The sequence below is a fragment of the Mytilus californianus genome, unplaced genomic scaffold (assembly GCF_021869535.1).
Source record: "Mytilus californianus isolate M0D057914Y unplaced genomic scaffold, xbMytCali1.0.p SCAF_15, whole genome shotgun sequence".
NCBI classification, from domain to species: Eukaryota; Metazoa; Mollusca; class Bivalvia; order Mytilida; family Mytilidae; genus Mytilus; species Mytilus californianus.
Genome location: NW_026262637.1, coordinates 23294102 through 23312093, shown reverse-complemented (window position 1 = coordinate 23312093; position 17992 = coordinate 23294102). Strand labels below are relative to the sequence as shown.

Here is a 17992-nt window from a genome sequence, read left to right as displayed (position 1 = left end):
CAGTATACCTTTTAAAGATTTCCAGAAAGTCAGGGGTTATTGTTAGTAGTAGATGCCTACCGAAACGGTCGTATTTAACTACAAGACTTTAAACATTGTTTGAAAATTGGCATGTAGAAAGCTGATACATGTACAATTCAGGATATACCTGGTTTCTATGGAGTTAAAATTAAGGTAAAATATTTAGAAAGCTGTGGAAATTTAAAAAAAATGGTTAAATAGATAGGTATTTTGAATTGGTGGTCTGACACCTTTACATCTCATATACTGTTTTATTCAGGATACTACCGAAAGTAGAAGGCCTGTTTCATATCTTGATTTTTTCTCGATTTTGACACGATGGACGACATCAAACTAAAATTTTTGACGAACGTGATGATTTCAAGTTCCCATTTCTCAGCAGAAACATGCCCTCTGCACCGTCGTGTGGCGTTTATATATCTCAGTTGATACGTTACGATCGTGTATGTTCACACTATTCGGACATCGTTTATAGGGGTGTGGACCTTAGACGAAAACTGCTTCAACAGAGTAATGAGGAAGTGTCTCAACTCAATAGCGACATGTTTTTTGATGTCTTAGATCTTTAAATATAAGTTAAATCGTCAGATCTGTAATTTTACCGATTGTATTTAATTCCCGACTGTCATATTTTGACTGATTTTGCCTTTGCTTCGTGGGTGATACATGCATAGCAGGGGACATTACTATACCATGTCGATGTATCTTGTCTCGCTTCGTTTGGAGTTCATGCGATTCCCTCATTGTTTGTTTGTTACTATGATTTTTCTCTTCTTAATCGATTTACGAAACTTGAACTTCGGGAAATTACTGTCATCTTAATTTATTCAGTTGCATCTTTAAATCCAATGATCGTAATAGTTTCATTAGTTTCATAACTACAAAACTATTACAACAGAAATACAAATGCCTTGAAATGATCAAACCTGTTTTGTAAACATAAGATTCATCAATGGCGCTAGAATTGAAATCATTGAATGGCAAAATCGAATACGAAAATCCTTCGTATTTCCAGCATTGAAAACCAAAAATTCCAAAAGTTGTGCCAAAAAGGCTCAGGTAATATACGGCTGCCATATAAAAGATCCTTAGTGTTTCCAATATTTCAACCTTTGTAAATTTACAATCACGATCGTATCAATAATATTTTTAAATATTTAAACTATATGTAATTAAATTATAAAAGGAAAATAGGGGTTAGCGAGCAAAATTTTTAATGACCCTACATGGATAAAACCAGAGGATTTCGAATATCTGAGTAAAAAACAAGCCTATCGAACACCCTTAAACAGTGTATAAGTTGAAATTGGTCAAATCACCTTTATCTCGAATTTATCTGTGTTATGAAATTGGTTTTTTTTTATTTTGATGCTTACATTTGAATTAAAGAGTAATTCATTATACTCCTTTAGATTAATATCATCACAGAACACTTGAAGTAACATGTTAAGGATTACACGTCTGGTTTACTACACAAGTCATTCAAAACACTTTTTCGATTATACACATCACAACTGAATCAATCCTATTAATTAGTTGTTAAGTACTAGTAGGACAAAGATTTTCTTCTATATCTGGATATTCTAATAATTTATACTACATTAGATTAAAAAAAACTCGTACATAATTTTTCAGGGAAGTCTGTTAAGATTATCTTTTCAGTATCCGTTTTTCCTTGGACAATGAAAAGTTCATACAAGTACCATTTCCTATTTTATAATCAAGTAACTATATTGATCTACTAATTATTTATTCATACTAACATATGAATACAGGAAACCAACGAAAGACGACAAAAATAAACATAAAAAGGTACGAACTTATAATAAACATATTTCCACCTTTAAATATTTGAAAGGAAAATAATATTTATACATTTGACCAATTAAGTCAAACATATTAAAGGTCAACTTTGCAACGTCCGACAATTCGTTCCAAAACTATATTCTTTAAAAAAATCACGTACGCATTTACTTGAAATTAAATGATATGAACTATTTTCATAAATACCTTTTTTTTTAATTTCATATTTCTTTTTACTGAAGGTTTTATTTTTAACTATTGTTAAACTAAAGATCTGTTATCGCATATACGATCAAAGATTGACTATCTATTCTTCCAAATAGTAATAGTACCGATTATATTTTAAAATCAAAATTGAGAATGGAAATGGGGAAATTGTCAAAGAGACAACAACCCGACCAAACAGCACAAAACAGCCGACGACCACCAATGGGTTGCAACACAGCGAGAAAGTCCCGCACCCGGAGGCGGGCTTCAGCTGGCCCCTAAACAAAGTTGGTCTAGCTCAACACGATTTATTCATTATTTGTGATTGCCTTTGAACAGACTATCAGTGACTGCGAGTCTTTTGTCTTTTGTTTTTTGTCTTTTATACCGATCTGAAGTCAAGCCTATTCAACACTTTTTGCAGTTTGTTATCATATTGTGCAGTTTCAATACTTTCCCGGGTTAGGGGAAGGCTTTTGTTTGTGCCTGTCCCAAGTGATGAGCCTTTAAGCATTGATTGTCGTTGGTGAATGTCTATCATATTTCGTTTATTTTTTTTTTTTTTTTTTTGCAGAAATCAAGTTGTTGGTTTTCTCGTTTGAATTGTATCACATCTTGTCATATCGGGACCTTCTTTTGCTGACTATACGGTACGGATTTCCTCATTGTTGTAAGCCGTACGGTGACATATAATGGCTTACATCCACGGCATTTTGACTGGAGTTGATAGTTGTATTATTGGCAACATAAAATCTCTCCTTATATTTATATTAGAAACAATATCCTACTATGCGCACTGATATAGGTCTTCAACGTCTACCTGTTCCCATATTGCTATGCACACTGATATAGGTCTTAAACGTCTAGCTGTTCCTATATTGCCATGCGCACTGATATAGGTCTTTAACGTCTACCTGTTTCTGTATTGCCATGCGCACTGATATAGGTCTTAAACGTCTACCTGTTCCTATATTGCCATAATGCATCAACATACAAATTTATTTGAAGTCGTGCCACTGGAGTTTAAAAAAAAAAAAATAATTCGGTGAAAATATACATGTAATAATAATTAATAGCAAAATCGTAACCAATTGATGGATATCTCAGACATCAAACATGCATCTGTGAAGTGAAAGGATTATTCAACTTGTGTAAATGAAAGTTTCAGCAGATAACGATGGTTATCTTATCAGATGATGAAAATGTATTACTCATTGAAATATTACTTTCGTGAAATTGCACCATTAATATTTAACATACCAAAAATGCGACCCATACCAGAGGTATGTCTGAATACAACTTCACATAGGATGAGGAACCCCCTCCCTCACCTTGTGGTGACGACTGATGATCGCAAATATCTTATTTAACCTGAAATAAAGAGAAACAGACCATAGATACAGTAAGGTCTACTTCATATTTTGACATAAACGTAGAAATCGATATAGAGGGTATGTTACAAATAATACTTTACGACAAAAAAAAGTTACCTACATTTTCCTTTGGTGAATTTAATACTTTTATTCCGTTTGTTTGATAACATTCCAGCCTCAATTGCGTAAAGTGTACACAAGTTAAAAGATTGTTTAGATGCACCCGTTCATGCGTTTCCCTTGTTTTTGTTTTTTTTGTTGTTGTTTTTTTACTTTATTGTTATTTTCCTAATGGATTTATGAAATTTAAACATAGATAGTATAGCGTTGAATGTATATAATTAACACACCTAGGTATTTTAACCCCCTTGTTTCCTGCCAATACTCTATAATTCAACGTATGACTTACTACTGTGACTTAACTATATAAAGTGTATGTTATCAGGAAATTGTCTCAGTGATACAGATATCTGATATGCTATCTAATTGGACATGTCTCCCAAGTAATAGCCTTGATAAGAAAGCGTCGATTTGGCTCTGTGGGATTCAATCTTAATCGACCGTTTGAGTTTTTAACAGTTGAAGTTGAAGAGCATTGACACTCACAAATTTCTTCACGTTATCCTAGTTCTTGCTTAGTCATCTATGCCTGGTGATAGAAAAGTCTTAGTGTTTTAAATGGTTTTAGTATTTTATGAGGTTAATTTACAGAAAATGATTGTATCAATGATATTCAGCGCAAACCCAGTGGTTGTAAAAGCTCCTCAAAGATACCAAGCTCCCTGTATGCAAGAAATAAAGGCAACAGTAGTATACCAGTGTTCAAGAAGTGCGTTTTTTTTAGTAAACTACATCATAAACAATAATCAGTCTGAAAAAAGTGAAAATCATGAAGTGGCATAGTATTGAAACTGACACACTTACATAATGAAGTTATTTTTAGCAGGCAGTAAACTCGGATGTAAAAACGAAAACGGATTTTACATGTTTTTTCTTAATATTTAAATTAAATGCAACTTTAAATCACCAAATTTACTCTAAAAAAAGAATTTCCTATGCATTTGAAATCAGTATAGCTATTGTTTCTTAAAGATGTTACCATTTTTAAGCTTGAAAAGTCCTACTGTGAAATTGTTGGGAAACACCTTTTTTCTATAAATACTACTGTTCACTATATAGCTACCTGGCCAATTGAAACCTTGTACGGTCTAATTGACACTATATTAGGAATTTAGATATTTCAACCTATAGAAAATGCTTTTGGAATTTTGAATGGTGGCAATGCCGTTTTATAAATTTTAATAAACATGTATTTAGGCAAGCGATCATTTCTTAAAATCAACTTTGCTTTTACTGTTCCAAGCTGATTACACAAACCTTCAATTAGGAGAAATAAAATAAATAGGTAAGTGTTTCGCAATGCAGTATTCTAAAAATAAAATCTGCAATGTACATTTATCACTAATTCTTTTTTCTGTTGACAAAGTTTCGTTTGTGTTTTAATATTTTCATAACATCTTCAATGTTATCTTTCAACAGGATGCAGAATTATAGCCAATACAATTTTATATACAAAATAAATGTATTTACTGTCTATATTTGCATTTAAGAACCGAAAACCTTATTATATTTAAGAACAAATATGTGTACAGTTTCTCTGATGCCAAGAGCGCCTGGTCGTGATGAAGTTCCACAGCATCCGTTAGAAAGACTTGCACCATTGAGAGAAGACTATGAACTAAGAATGGGTACTTTTCAGCTATGGTCCAATCCTAGTATAAATGCAAAAGACCTGTGTGATAATGGATTTTATTACATGGGAATGGATGATAAGGTCCAATGTGCTTTTTGTGGGGGTGTTCTAAATGGTTGGAGCTGTGGTGATAACGTTCATATTAAACATGCTACTCATTATGGACATTGTATAGTAGTTCGTATGGTGAAACATACCAGATATGCGGTGAATAATGAAAGACTTTCTACATACAACAACTGGCCACAGAGTCTCAAACAGAATCCAATAGATCTTGCGGCTGCAGGCTTCTTTTATAAAGGTGAGTTGTTTTCGGCACTTAAAGCCTTTCGGCCTTGGACGGATTTTGTACTACGTTTTAGAACTTTTGGTTGTTATTCTCTTCAATTTCGAACTGTTTTGATTCCATAATTGCTGACGAGTCTTATGTAGACGAAACACGTGTCTGGCATGCTGAATTATAGGACTAGTATCTTTGATGATTTGTTTTCCTTGTCAAGATAAATCAATCCATTATGATTTTAACAAATCTGATCAACTTAACTACATTGTCAGTATTTCAATTTATTTTTTCTAAAAAAGTAAGCCTTGATTAATTACTTATTTCTTGAGTAACATTTAAAATTGTAAAAATGCGTTATTCAGTTTAAAGTATTATTATTTTGCAATATTAATTTTCACACAACAGCTTCATAATTCACTTGAAAATATAATTTATTCAATAATCTCTGATAAATTGTATACTGATACTTATGAGTGTATATCATTTTTTAGGAGAACATGATATATGTGTATGTTATATGTGTGGAGGACACATAACAGACTGGGAAGATAATGATATACCTGAAATAGAGCACAGAAAATGGTTTCCTACTTGCCCATTCAGTCAAAGGTAGAATACAACGTTTCCATTATCTGTAAAATTGGTTTTGAAAGACAAAGTTATATGATAGAGGATAAGCTTTGATTAGTGTTCCGATAAAAGGCTATTTCAGATTTGAATGAAAGTGTGTTTTAGCCGTATGCATCGCTTTAAAGAGGAGAAGATTGCATCGGAACAGGAAGGACAAAATTTCAAGACGGAAATTATATCGGCCTTATAGAACTAACAGAACTTTGGATTAAATAAGCCACCAGAAATTTAAAAAAAAAAATGCATATCTTTATAGAGACATACGTCGTGCCAAGATGTTGGACGATATGAATATAATCATAAAACACTTTCTGAATAAATATTATATATTAACAGATTTCAATCAATGTGATTTTTGTCTCCATTACTTTATTAAACGTTTAATATCAGATACCAGTGATGGTGATGGTTCCTCGCAAATGTATATGGATATTGATCATGTTGAATTGGTTTACAGTTTTTATATATAGTAGACATTTTGTATGAAGTTACAAATTATTTTGAAAGAGTACAAGGGAATATGTCTTTACAAATGGAATTCAAATAGAATACACAATAGAAAAATAACAATATTTTACACATAAAATGACAAACCGTTTGTTCGATTTTGTATGTATAGTGCTAAAAAATATGAATACCCATAGCGCCTGTAGGAAGCAAAACAGTCAAACAAATCCTTATTGGCGACATGCATGCTTAACAAAATTATGTCTATTAGCTGATAGACAAAACACTTTCAGCCAATCAGAAGACGTGTTACATCCACAATTAAATTATTATACTATAAACAGTAATTTAAAGAAAATGAACATATTAGTGATAATTCATGTCAACACAAAAGTGCTCACTAGTGGGTTGGTGGTGGTAAAATCTCATAAAAGATAATTGGCTAATGATTTGGTACACCAGACACATCAGTTGAAAAGCATAATTTGTGTTGTTTTTTTTTATTAACAAATGTGATGAACTGGAAGAATACAGCACAAAACAATAAAATGGTTTGAATAACTGAATTTACGATCACTACTGACTTGAAAGCATTACAAATAGCACGTCAGATAAATGTATCAAAATGTCACCTTCTGATATTGTTATAAGTCATCATGCTGGAAAACAACAACAATAGGCTAAACGAAAGGGTCAAGGAATGCCTGTTTAAAATTTCACAGGTTACAAAAGGCAAACTTCATTTCACTGAGTTAAATAATCAAGAATTCTCTAAATTTGATGTTGAAATGTACTTTGAAACTCAACATATACTCCCACGACACTTCTTGAACAATCATAAGTCTGTTATTTGTTCCTGTGGATTTTCAACAAAAGATGAAGATTTTGAGAGTATCTTTGAAAGTACCTACTCTAAGGGCGGTGTGAATTAAGACAGATTGAAAGAAATAGTCCAACGTCGTTTCATCAAAACGATTGCAAACCTAGATACAAAATTCTTGTTTTTTGAAGGGGAAAATCATACTTTGTTAAAAACACTCTAATTCAAACAAAAACATCTATAAAGACCGACATCAACATATTTGTTGCGTTTGGAGGACGCGTCTTTCAACAAACAAAATCGGCATTCTTATGAATACGAATTGTTCCCCTCTTCTTGCTGACATTAACCTCTAATTTCATGTTCCGATATATATATATGATGTCCGCTCACTAAATACTATTAGTACAAAAGTTTGCTGTTGAGCGCATCTATCCCATCGAACTTGAAATAAAGGATACCACAGAAACAGTTAAGTCTGCCTCATATCTTGACTTATATCTAGAAATTGACAATAAGGGTCCGTTAAGAACAAAACTTTACGACAAAAGGGATGATTTCAGCTTCCTCATTGTGAACTTTCAATGTAGCAACATTCCAACAGAGCCTGCATATGGAATATGTATCTCCCAGTTGATACGATATTCCAGAACTTGCATTTGCTACGATTTCCTTGATAGATGGTTGCTGCTTACAAAGAAGCTATTGAAACAAGGGTTCCAAGTGGTGAAGTTGAAGCCATCCCTTCGATAGTTTTGCGGTCACCATGACGAGTTGGATGACCCTTATGGAGTATCTGTGTCATAGATGACCACGGATATGCTCCAATTGTGGTAACAACAATCCCATCCTCTTTTCTTCGATTAGGACATCAGTCAGTTTTCTTCGACTTATGAGTTTTGAATGTCCCCTTGGTATCTTCCTCCTTTATTGTATCCAAAGGAACTTATTTCAAAATAAATCTAATATAAACAGCAATAACTGCCCTTTTCTTGATTTGTATATTTCAGTTTCACATTCGAAACTCTCTACTGAAATTTACGACAAAAGAAATGATGTTTCGTTCCATATTATTAATTTTCCTTTTTTGGACGCTGATGTTCCCTTTGATCTTACGATGTTCTGCCTGGGTCTGTAGTGACGTTATAGATTTTAACGCACGTAATAAGAGCATCACTGGTAAGTTATTAAGTCGAGGGTCTCTTTACCACATATAACTTCATACCTTTGCTAAATTCTGTTATATATACAAAGATTTGGTTTGGAAGTTTGTTTGTTTGTTTATGAAAAACAATTACTAACGGAATATCGCGTCCTAAATTTTACGGTGATGTTATTTTATGAGACCATAAATTTATATATAATTCATGTAAGCTTTTCGCTCCTTTGAATAAACTTATTCTCAAAGGCTATAAATTTAACATTGTACAAAATGTAGTAAGATCTTTGAATATTTGATACTTAGAGTGTACTTACATTGATTTTCTTATTAATGAATCATTACAGAACAAAATATGTATTACTATACAGTTATAAAGTCTTCCGATTCTACATCCTGTCGATTCTTATATTTTTGGCATTGCACAAGGGCATATTTTCCTTGACTATTTTATAAGTTATCCTTACCTTGGAATTAGCTGTCAGTAACTGCGAGTACTCTCTGATCGGTACTTTGTGTCTTTAGTGATTTTGTTATTTCTTTTGCTCTGTATTGATCTGATGAGTCTATATAGAAATAAGAAGATGTGGTAGAATTGCCAAATGAGACAACTCTCAACCAGAGATCCAATGACATAGAAGTTAACAAATATAAGTCACCGCACGGCCTTCAACAACGAGGAAAACCCATACCGCACCGTAAGCTATAAACGGCTATGAAAGGCCCAGAAATGACAAATGTGAAACAATTCAAAATAGAACTTCAAGCACTTTTCAACTGATTTTTATAGTTCGTTTTTATGATGTGCTGTTTCACCACCGTTCCAAGTTAGGGAAAGGGTTTGGCACCCGCAAACATGTTTAACCCTCCACAGTAGTACTTATGTACCTGTCCAAAGTCAAGAACCTGTAATTCAGTGGTTGTCGTTTATTGCTGTACATGAATATCATATTTGTTTTACGTTTGTTGTTTTGTACATAAATCACGGTGTTGGTTTTCTGGTTTGAATAGTTTTACATTTGTTATGTCGGGGCAATTTCTAGCTCGGTATGCGGTATGGGTTTTGCTCATTGTTGAAGGCCGTACGGGGACCTATAGTTGCCAACATCTATGTCATATGTCTCTTGTCGATGGTTGTCTCATTGCCTCATACCACATCTCGTTATTTTTATCTTCAACTTATGTTCTGTCACCACAGAAAGTATGTACCGGATTAGATCCAACAGTAGTCAATTAAATATAAGACAGGTCTTCAAATAATCTTAATTGGACGTAATGCAGGTAAAAAGCTACAAAATACAAAGAAAAACGCATTCAAGCACTTGTTTTAACAGAAAAATCGAGTTTCATCAAAAATACAAAAATTTAGACACCTTTTGCGTTCCATACACAGAAAATTTTCGAGCATAACCCTTGTACAAAAATGATATAAATTTCTCAAAGGCTTAGATTTCTGATATAGACCAAGGGAAATATCAATTAAGATTTAAAACGGGCTTATTTCATACAAAAAATATGAATTTATCAAAACTACACAATTATCAAGAGCGACGGCTCAATTTGTCTCAAATTACTGAAAATATCAATCGAACAACTAAATTATTAAAGGTAAGCGTTCTGCAACATGACATTATCTCAAAAATAAAGTAATTAAGTCATACATACACTATAGTTATCCACAGGAACCAAAATGTTAGTTTGACTAGCGTTACATGCCATGTGTATACAAATCTAAAGGTAGATAATAAGCAAAATTGTACCTATGGAGCGCAGTCCAAAATTACGACAGAAAAGGTGCCAGAACACTCCTCACCTGATATACTAGTATATCACTATATATATAAAAAAAAAATGAAATCATACATTGTCAAATATAATTATTTCTTTCTGAAACGTAACTGATGTGTCACTCATATTAAAAAAGAAGACACGGACAAGTTCAAAGTTCAACAAATGTACTGTTTATTCCTCATGGAGTAGCAGGACTAACTCAGATATTGGTCTTGTATAAGTCAGTCGTTTTCCATCTCTGAAGATCCTAACCTCGGCTTTGCGAACTTTGTTGTCAAAACTTTTAATAGCGCTAACTATTATCCCAATTGGCCATTCGCATCTCGAGACGATCTGGTCTTTCACTAAAACGATATCACCTTCCGTAAGATCAGGTGTCGCATTTTGCTACTTACGACTCACTTGTTGCTGTTGGAGATATTCCTTTCTCCAATTTTGCCAGAAAATGTTTGCGAGATGTTGTACACAACGCCACTGTGATTTATAAAGATCTTTGATGTCATAGGGTCCAAAGCTTGACTGAATCTGATTCGTCTTTTGAGTTATCAAGGAAGCTGGACTTAGAATAGTTGGAGAGTCCGGATCAGTTGATACGGGAAAGATCGGTCTTGAGTTGACAATTGCACATACTTCAGCCATTAAAGTTATGAAGACTTCGTGAGTCAGATGTTTTGATTGGATGTCCATCATCATAGAATCGAGGATCCGGCGAGTGATACCAATCATACGTTCCCACACTCCTCCCATGTGTGAGGAGTGTGGGGGGTTAAAGATCCAAGTTACTTTACTATTGTCCAAGAAACGTTTGATGGCTGCATCCTCAACGTTAACAACATTAGTATTCAAACTATCTGTCGCACCCACAAAATTTGAGCCACGATCAGATCGAATTTCCTTTACGTTTCCTCTCAGAGAAATGAATCGTCGTAGGCAGTTAATGAAAGAAGATGATGAGAGCTCTTCAATCACCTCGATGTGTATAGCTCGAGTGTAGAGGCAGGTAAAAAGCACTGCCCAGCGTTTACTGTTCGCTTGACCACCTCTGGTTTTACGCGTCAAAATGTTCCATGGACCAAACGTGTCAATGCCAATAAATGTAAACGGTGGAGTAGATTGTAGTCTTTCGTGAGGAAGATCAGACATTAACTGTTGTTGATATTTTCCACGTAATTTCCTGCATCGAAAACACTTGTGGATGATAGATGCGATTAAACGTTTTTCTCCTACGATCCAGTAACCAGCTGTACGAAGAGCTCCAGCTGTAAAGTGTCTTCCCTGGTGTTTCACAGATTCATGGAGATGGCGAATCAAAAGAACAGAGACGTGATGGTTTTTAGGCAAAATGATTGGATGTCTTTCCGAAAGTTCTATTTCGGCTCTCTTAAGTCAACCACCGACTCTCAAAAGACCACTTTGGTCGATGAACGGATTCAAATTGCCAATGCTGCTGTTTCTTGGAAAAGGTTTCCTTTGTTTAATACACTCTATTTCCGAAAAGAAGGCTTCTCTTTGCACATTAAGAATAATCAACTGCTCTGACATAAACGTTAATGACACTGTGTTTGAATCGGACTTGTCATTTCGATGATATTTCCTTGCTAGCATTTTTAAGCGGTTAATTGATTTAACTAGAGAGTTCCACTCGGAAAACCTTTCTTTCCTGTGACTGATTTTAAAAACCGTGCTATGGTTTTATACGTTGGATTTCAATGTTTTAACGTTAGTATTTTGTCTGATTTCTGAGTCATTATCGGGATCTAACAATTGAGATCTTCCATCTAAATCTCCTGTTTCAAGCTCACGAAGTTGAGGAGGTCCAAGAATCCACATACTGTTGTGAAAAGTTCCAGCACAAACGGTTCTTGTAGCTGAGTCTGCCGGATTGATATTGGTCCGGACGTGTGACCATTGATTTGGTTGCGTAGATTTTCAAATTCTCTCAACACGATTTTCAACGTACTTGTAGAAACGTTTGCCTTGGTTATATATGTAGCCTAACACTACTTGACTATCAGTATAAAAGCGAGTTCGATTGACTTGGATATCTAGTTCCTCTAGAATAATTTCAGATATTTGCACTGCAAGTACGGCGGCACACAACTCGAGTCTTGGGATTGTATGGCCGTGCGTCGGGGCCACTTTGGCTTTACCAAGAACGAAACCTACATGATAGTTATTATCCTTGTCTTTGGTCCTCAAGTAAGCCACTGATGCAATTGCCTGTTCGGAGGCATCAGAAAATATGTGGAGCTCCTTTTCTGCAGCATTGCATGAAGAAGTAGGTGAATAACATCGGGGTATATGCAAGCCCTCTAGTGATATAAGTGATTGTTTCCAGTCGGACCACTTTGCAAACAGATGTCTTGGAAGTGGGTCATCCCAGTTGTATGAGCCATTGGCGATTTCTCGGAGTAACAACTTCCCTGTAACGACGATAGGAGCAACGAATCCCATAGGGTCGAATATCCCATTTACGGTGGATAATAATCCTCGTCTGCTGAATGGTTTCTCTTCTGGAGAAACTTTGTATGTGAATGTGTCAGTTTCTAACTCCCAATTAAGACCCAAACTTTGATGTGTAGGCAGTTCGTCAACACACAAATCAATGTCTTTGAAGTTATTAGCACGGTCTTGTTGTTCAAAGGCGTCCATAACTTCCTTGTTATTAGATGCAATTTTGTGTAGGCGGAGATTACCTCCTGTTTGAAGTGATTCACGAGATCGCTGAAGCAAATCGATAGATTCCCTTGATGTTGCAAGTGAGACCAAACCATCGTCTACATAGAAATTTCTACTAACGAATTCAACTACATCTGATACGTTTGTAGTTTTGTTTACTGAGGCTGCTTCTCTAAGGCAATATGAAGCAACTGCCGGAGACGGACAATTTCCAAATACATGCACTCTCATTTGGTACTCAACCAAATTCTTTTCGAAGTCATTGTTTTCGTACCAGAAGAAACGAAGGAATTTTCTGTGTTCCTGATTAACGACGAAGCAGTAGAACATAGACTCGATGTCTGCTGTGACGGCTATAAGCTCCTTCCGGAATCTTAACAACACACCAAGAAGTTTGTTATTCAGGTCTGGTCCGGGAAGAAGTACATCATTGAGAGAAACGTTTGCATATTTGGCGGAAGAGTCGAAGACGGCTCTGATTTTGTTCGGTTTACGTGGGTGATACACCCCAAAAATAGGTCAGTACCATCGCTCATCATCTGGGCTCAAAGGCGGTGCAATTTCTGCATGTCTACGCTCAAATACTTTCTCCATAAACTCGAAGAATTGTTCCCTTTTCTTCTCGTCTCTTCGAAGACTTGCATCCAAGTTCGTTGCTCTCTTAAATGCATGTGATCTGTTGTTCGGTAGGAGTTGCCTAGGGGAACGAAATGGTAACGGGGCTTCCCAGTTACCATCGGAATTCTGATGAACGTGTTCATCCATGACCATTAGAAATTCTTTATCTTCCATTGATAGTCCTACAGTATCGTCATCTTTCTTTTTTAAGAATATTGAATTGTCGAGAGTTTCTTGTGAGTCTGACTTAGATTGTCCATTTAACATATTCAATTGCTGAATTTCGATGTCGTTCGGACAGGGTTCACAAATTGAAGTCCTTCCATTTCGCAATACGAAAGTTTTATTGACGATAACATTGTTCTTTGGTGGATGAACTTTGTGTAGGCAAGACTCACCTACAACTACCCAGCCTAGTGGTAATCTCTGAGCGTATGGAGAGTTTCTGACACCAGTGTGTTGTTCTAAAACGTGGTGAGCTTCCGGTAAATCTCTCCCAATAAGGATCGAGATCGGAATATTGTCGTTTATTTCTGGTATGTATTTCACTAATTCCTGTAAATGAGGATAATATTTCGCCACCTCTGGAGTGGGAATCTCGTCCCGAATTTGAGGAATGCGGTCACATTCAATTACGGTAGGTTAAGTAAGACTTACAGTTCCATCCAACGATGTAACAACAAGACCGTCAGCTTGTCTTCCTGAGGTTTGTATAACGCCTGCACACGAGGTAAGTTTATATTCTGTAGCATTACCAGTAATATCTAGTGTTTCCAGAACATTGGCGTTCACCAAAGACTTGTTGCTCTGATCATCTAAGATCGCATATGATCTCATAGTTTTGCTTGGACAGTCTGATCTGTGAATATTTACTTGCACTATCTTTGCACATGATTTGCCAGAAAATTGTTGTTTGCAGATTTGTGTACATTTTATTACCGCATCCGGTTCCGGTATGTTACGATCAATTTTCTCCCCACCATGATTGACTCTAGGTTTCTGTTGTAAGTGCATTGCTGATGAATGAGATTCACTTCCACATGTTTCACAAGGGACCTTTTCCATACAGTCCTTGGACTTGTGTTGATCTGAAATACAGCATTTTAAAACAAATGTTATGTTCACGCAAGAACTTCTTTCGGTCTTCAAAGGATTTTTCTTTGAATCCGCGACAACTGTTGAGGCTATGATTCGTGTTATGCAGTGGACAAGTTTTACTGACTTGAATTCTTTCAGGTTTAACTTCGGATTTATTAACTGCGATTTGTGGTCGACCATGATTGTTACGAGGAAATTTGTCCGTTTCCTTCACAATTGTTGGAGTACTGGATGACTCATTTGGGTACGAAAAACCAGGATCATTTTTCATCTTTGTCATGTCGCGCATGAATTCTACAAGGCAAGTAAATGGTGGAAATGTTACATGGTGCTTAGTTTTATATCTATGAGCATGGCTTGTCCATTTCTCTTGCAGATTGTAAGGCAGTTTGCCAATAATCGGTAGGACACCTGACGACGAGTTGTAATATCCAAGCAGTGACTGATATTTTGGATCGTTCATTAACGATTCAATCTCACATAAAATATCCAGAAGCTCATAAAGTTTGATATTTTCTTTGTTGGTAAGACGTGGAAATTTTGAGAGCTTTGTTTTGAGCACTGATTCTAACAATTCCGGACTCCCGTATAGTTCGTCAAGTCTTTCCCAAATTTGCTGTAATGCTCGCTTAGGATTATACGTATTAGCAGAACGAATGCTTAGAGCGTACTTGTAAGATTGCGGTCCTAACCACTTTGATAATAAATCTAACTCTTCAATGTCGGTTGTTGATAGCTCTTGCATAATTCCCTTGAATTGAGCCTTCCAGAACGGATAAGTTTCGGGTCGATCATTAAAACACGACAGTCTAGAAATAAGCATGTCTTTCTTAAGTAGAAACTTTGTAAGATCTTGAATTTGATCATTTTGCACACTCAAGTTTTGAAACGGCGGATTAGATAGCTGAATGTTGTTATCTTGCATTACGGGACTAAAAGTTTGCGCATTAACATTTAGTGGAGCAGCAGGTTCTAGTATGGGATGATTATCGGGGTTGATGAAATTTATTTGGTCTTTAACGTATTGATTTGTCCTCTCGATTGGATTTATCAGTTTTAACTGATCAAGTTTTTCAAGATTATGCAATGACGGGCCATTCATAACGCTGCCTGACTCATAAACCTCTGCTTCCACTTCTGCTACGGCCAAGTCTTGACGGCTAGCTAGGAGTTTCAAATCAGCCTCCAGCTCTAACATTTTTCGTGAGGACGCTGCCTTTGTAGTCATTTCTTGCTCTTCGAGAGCAGCTTGTTCTTTTTTCAGGATGATTTCTTGCTCTGCAAAAATCAATTTTGCCTTTGCCGCTTCGGCTTTTGCTCGTTTCCTAGAAAGTGCAGACGAAGCATTTGAACCTTGGGAATGTCGTGCTGAACTCTTGGTTCGTTGTGAGGCGACTTCTAATGCCCTTTGGTGTGCATCGTCTATGTGTTTTATGGCCTCGTCTACTGATTTCTTGCATTTAGCAATTGTATCTAAGTGTTCATGATAGTATCTGATGCTGTCTTCTGTTCGAGTGTTCGTTAGGAATGACATATATGATGAAGACGTTGTGCATAGCTCAGTATAAGCTTTCGAAATGTCTTTTTCAATATTGTCAATATAGTCGACGGTCGTGATCGCCGAACTGAAACTTGATATAAGATTTTTGATTGTGGTCCACTTTCCGTGCAGAGAGGCCACAAAATAATCATTGGTAGCTTCAAATTCTATGGCTGCCTTTTCTGTGAGTTTTCGTATACGTAACGATTCAAAACCTTTATCCATCATGGAATGTGATTGACAGCAGATTCAATTATTGTAAATCATCGTATGCAGAGTGCGTTGGTGATAAAAATGTAAATCTCTAGTGTCGAGTTGATGGTATAGTCTTTTTACTGTTCTGTCACCACAGAAAGTATGTACCGGATTAGATCCAACAGTAGTCAATTAAATATAAGACAGGTCTTCAAATAATCTTTATTGGACGTAATGCAGGTAAAAAGCTACAAAATACAAAGAAAAACGCATTCAAGCACTTGTTTTAACAGAAAAATCGAGTTTCATCAAAAATACAAAAATTTAGACACGTTCAATTATGACACCTTTTGCGTTCCATACACAGAAAATTTTCGAGCATAACCCTTGTACAAAAATGATATAAATTTCTCAAAAGGCTTAGATTTCTGATATAGACCAAGGGAAATATCAATTAAGATTTAAAACGGGCTTATTTCATACAAAAAATATGAATTTATCAAAACTACACAATTATCAAGAGCGACGGCTCAATACACCTTATCGCTATTTGTCCGCCATTACTGGACATCACACAAGTTCCCGTAAAATTTTGACGTCATAATAGAAAATGTCTGACGCCACAATGGAAAAGTGATTGTTGTATGACGTCAAAAGTTCGAGCGGGACAGATTCTCGGGTCAAGCGGGAATAGCGATAAGGTGTATTTGTCTCAAATTACTGAAAATATCAATCGAACAACTAAATTATTAAAGGTAAGCGTTCTGCAACATGACATTATCTCAAAAATAAAGTAATTAAGTCATACATACACTAAAGTTATCCACAGGAACCAAAATGTTAAAGTTTGACTAGCGTTACATGCCATGTGTATACAAATCTAAAGGTAGATAATAAGCAAAATTGTACCTATGGAGCGCAGTCCAAAATTACGGCAGAAAAGGTGCCAGAACAACTTATATTAGCTCAATAAGGCATGATTAAAGAAACAAATGAAGAAAACACAAAATTTTATATTATGATGATTTCTACAGTGTGTTAAATAAGCTCAGGATATAACGACGAGAGGGTGAGAGAACTAAATCTAGAGTACAAAACCAACAACACATGATGATTCTTCTATGTTTGTCGTCAACGAAAATGTAGTCCATGCAGCACTGTTTTCAATTGTTTACATTATTGTTAATTCATCTTTTCTCAATTAAAAAAAAAATCATATTTATGGTACGTGTGAAATCAAAGGTTGGAATGCTCTTACAGAATATCTTAGGACTTTCTTATCATTTTGTTTTGATTTTTTTTAAATGAAATAAGGAAACAATTATCCACAAATATAAATAGACGTGGTCATAGTCAAGTTCACTGTTAAACCAAATCTGAATAGTTCAGGGAACCAAGTCAATAACTTTAAGAAAAACCATGAGGAAATATGGCTTGAGATGAATTTGAGTAATACATTCAATATAGTTCAATTGTTTTTGATAATGTATACGACAAAAATATTGGATTTTACAAAAACTAACAGGTTAAACAAACACTTTCAAAACACTATCAGTTGACATATTCGACCTTATG

The 17992-nt window shown here is 35.4% G+C and overlaps 1 long non-coding RNA gene across 1 annotated transcript; it reads left to right on the top strand.

The window, feature by feature from the left end:
• Positions 1 to 4635: 4635 nt before the first annotated feature.
• Positions 4636 to 6413, top strand: LOC127725704 (uncharacterized). Its single transcript, XR_007993110.1, has 3 exons — positions 4636 to 4809; positions 5040 to 5458; positions 5932 to 6413. It is a non-coding gene; the product is annotated as an uncharacterized LOC127725704 (long non-coding RNA).
• Positions 6414 to 17992: the final 11579 nt, after the last annotated feature.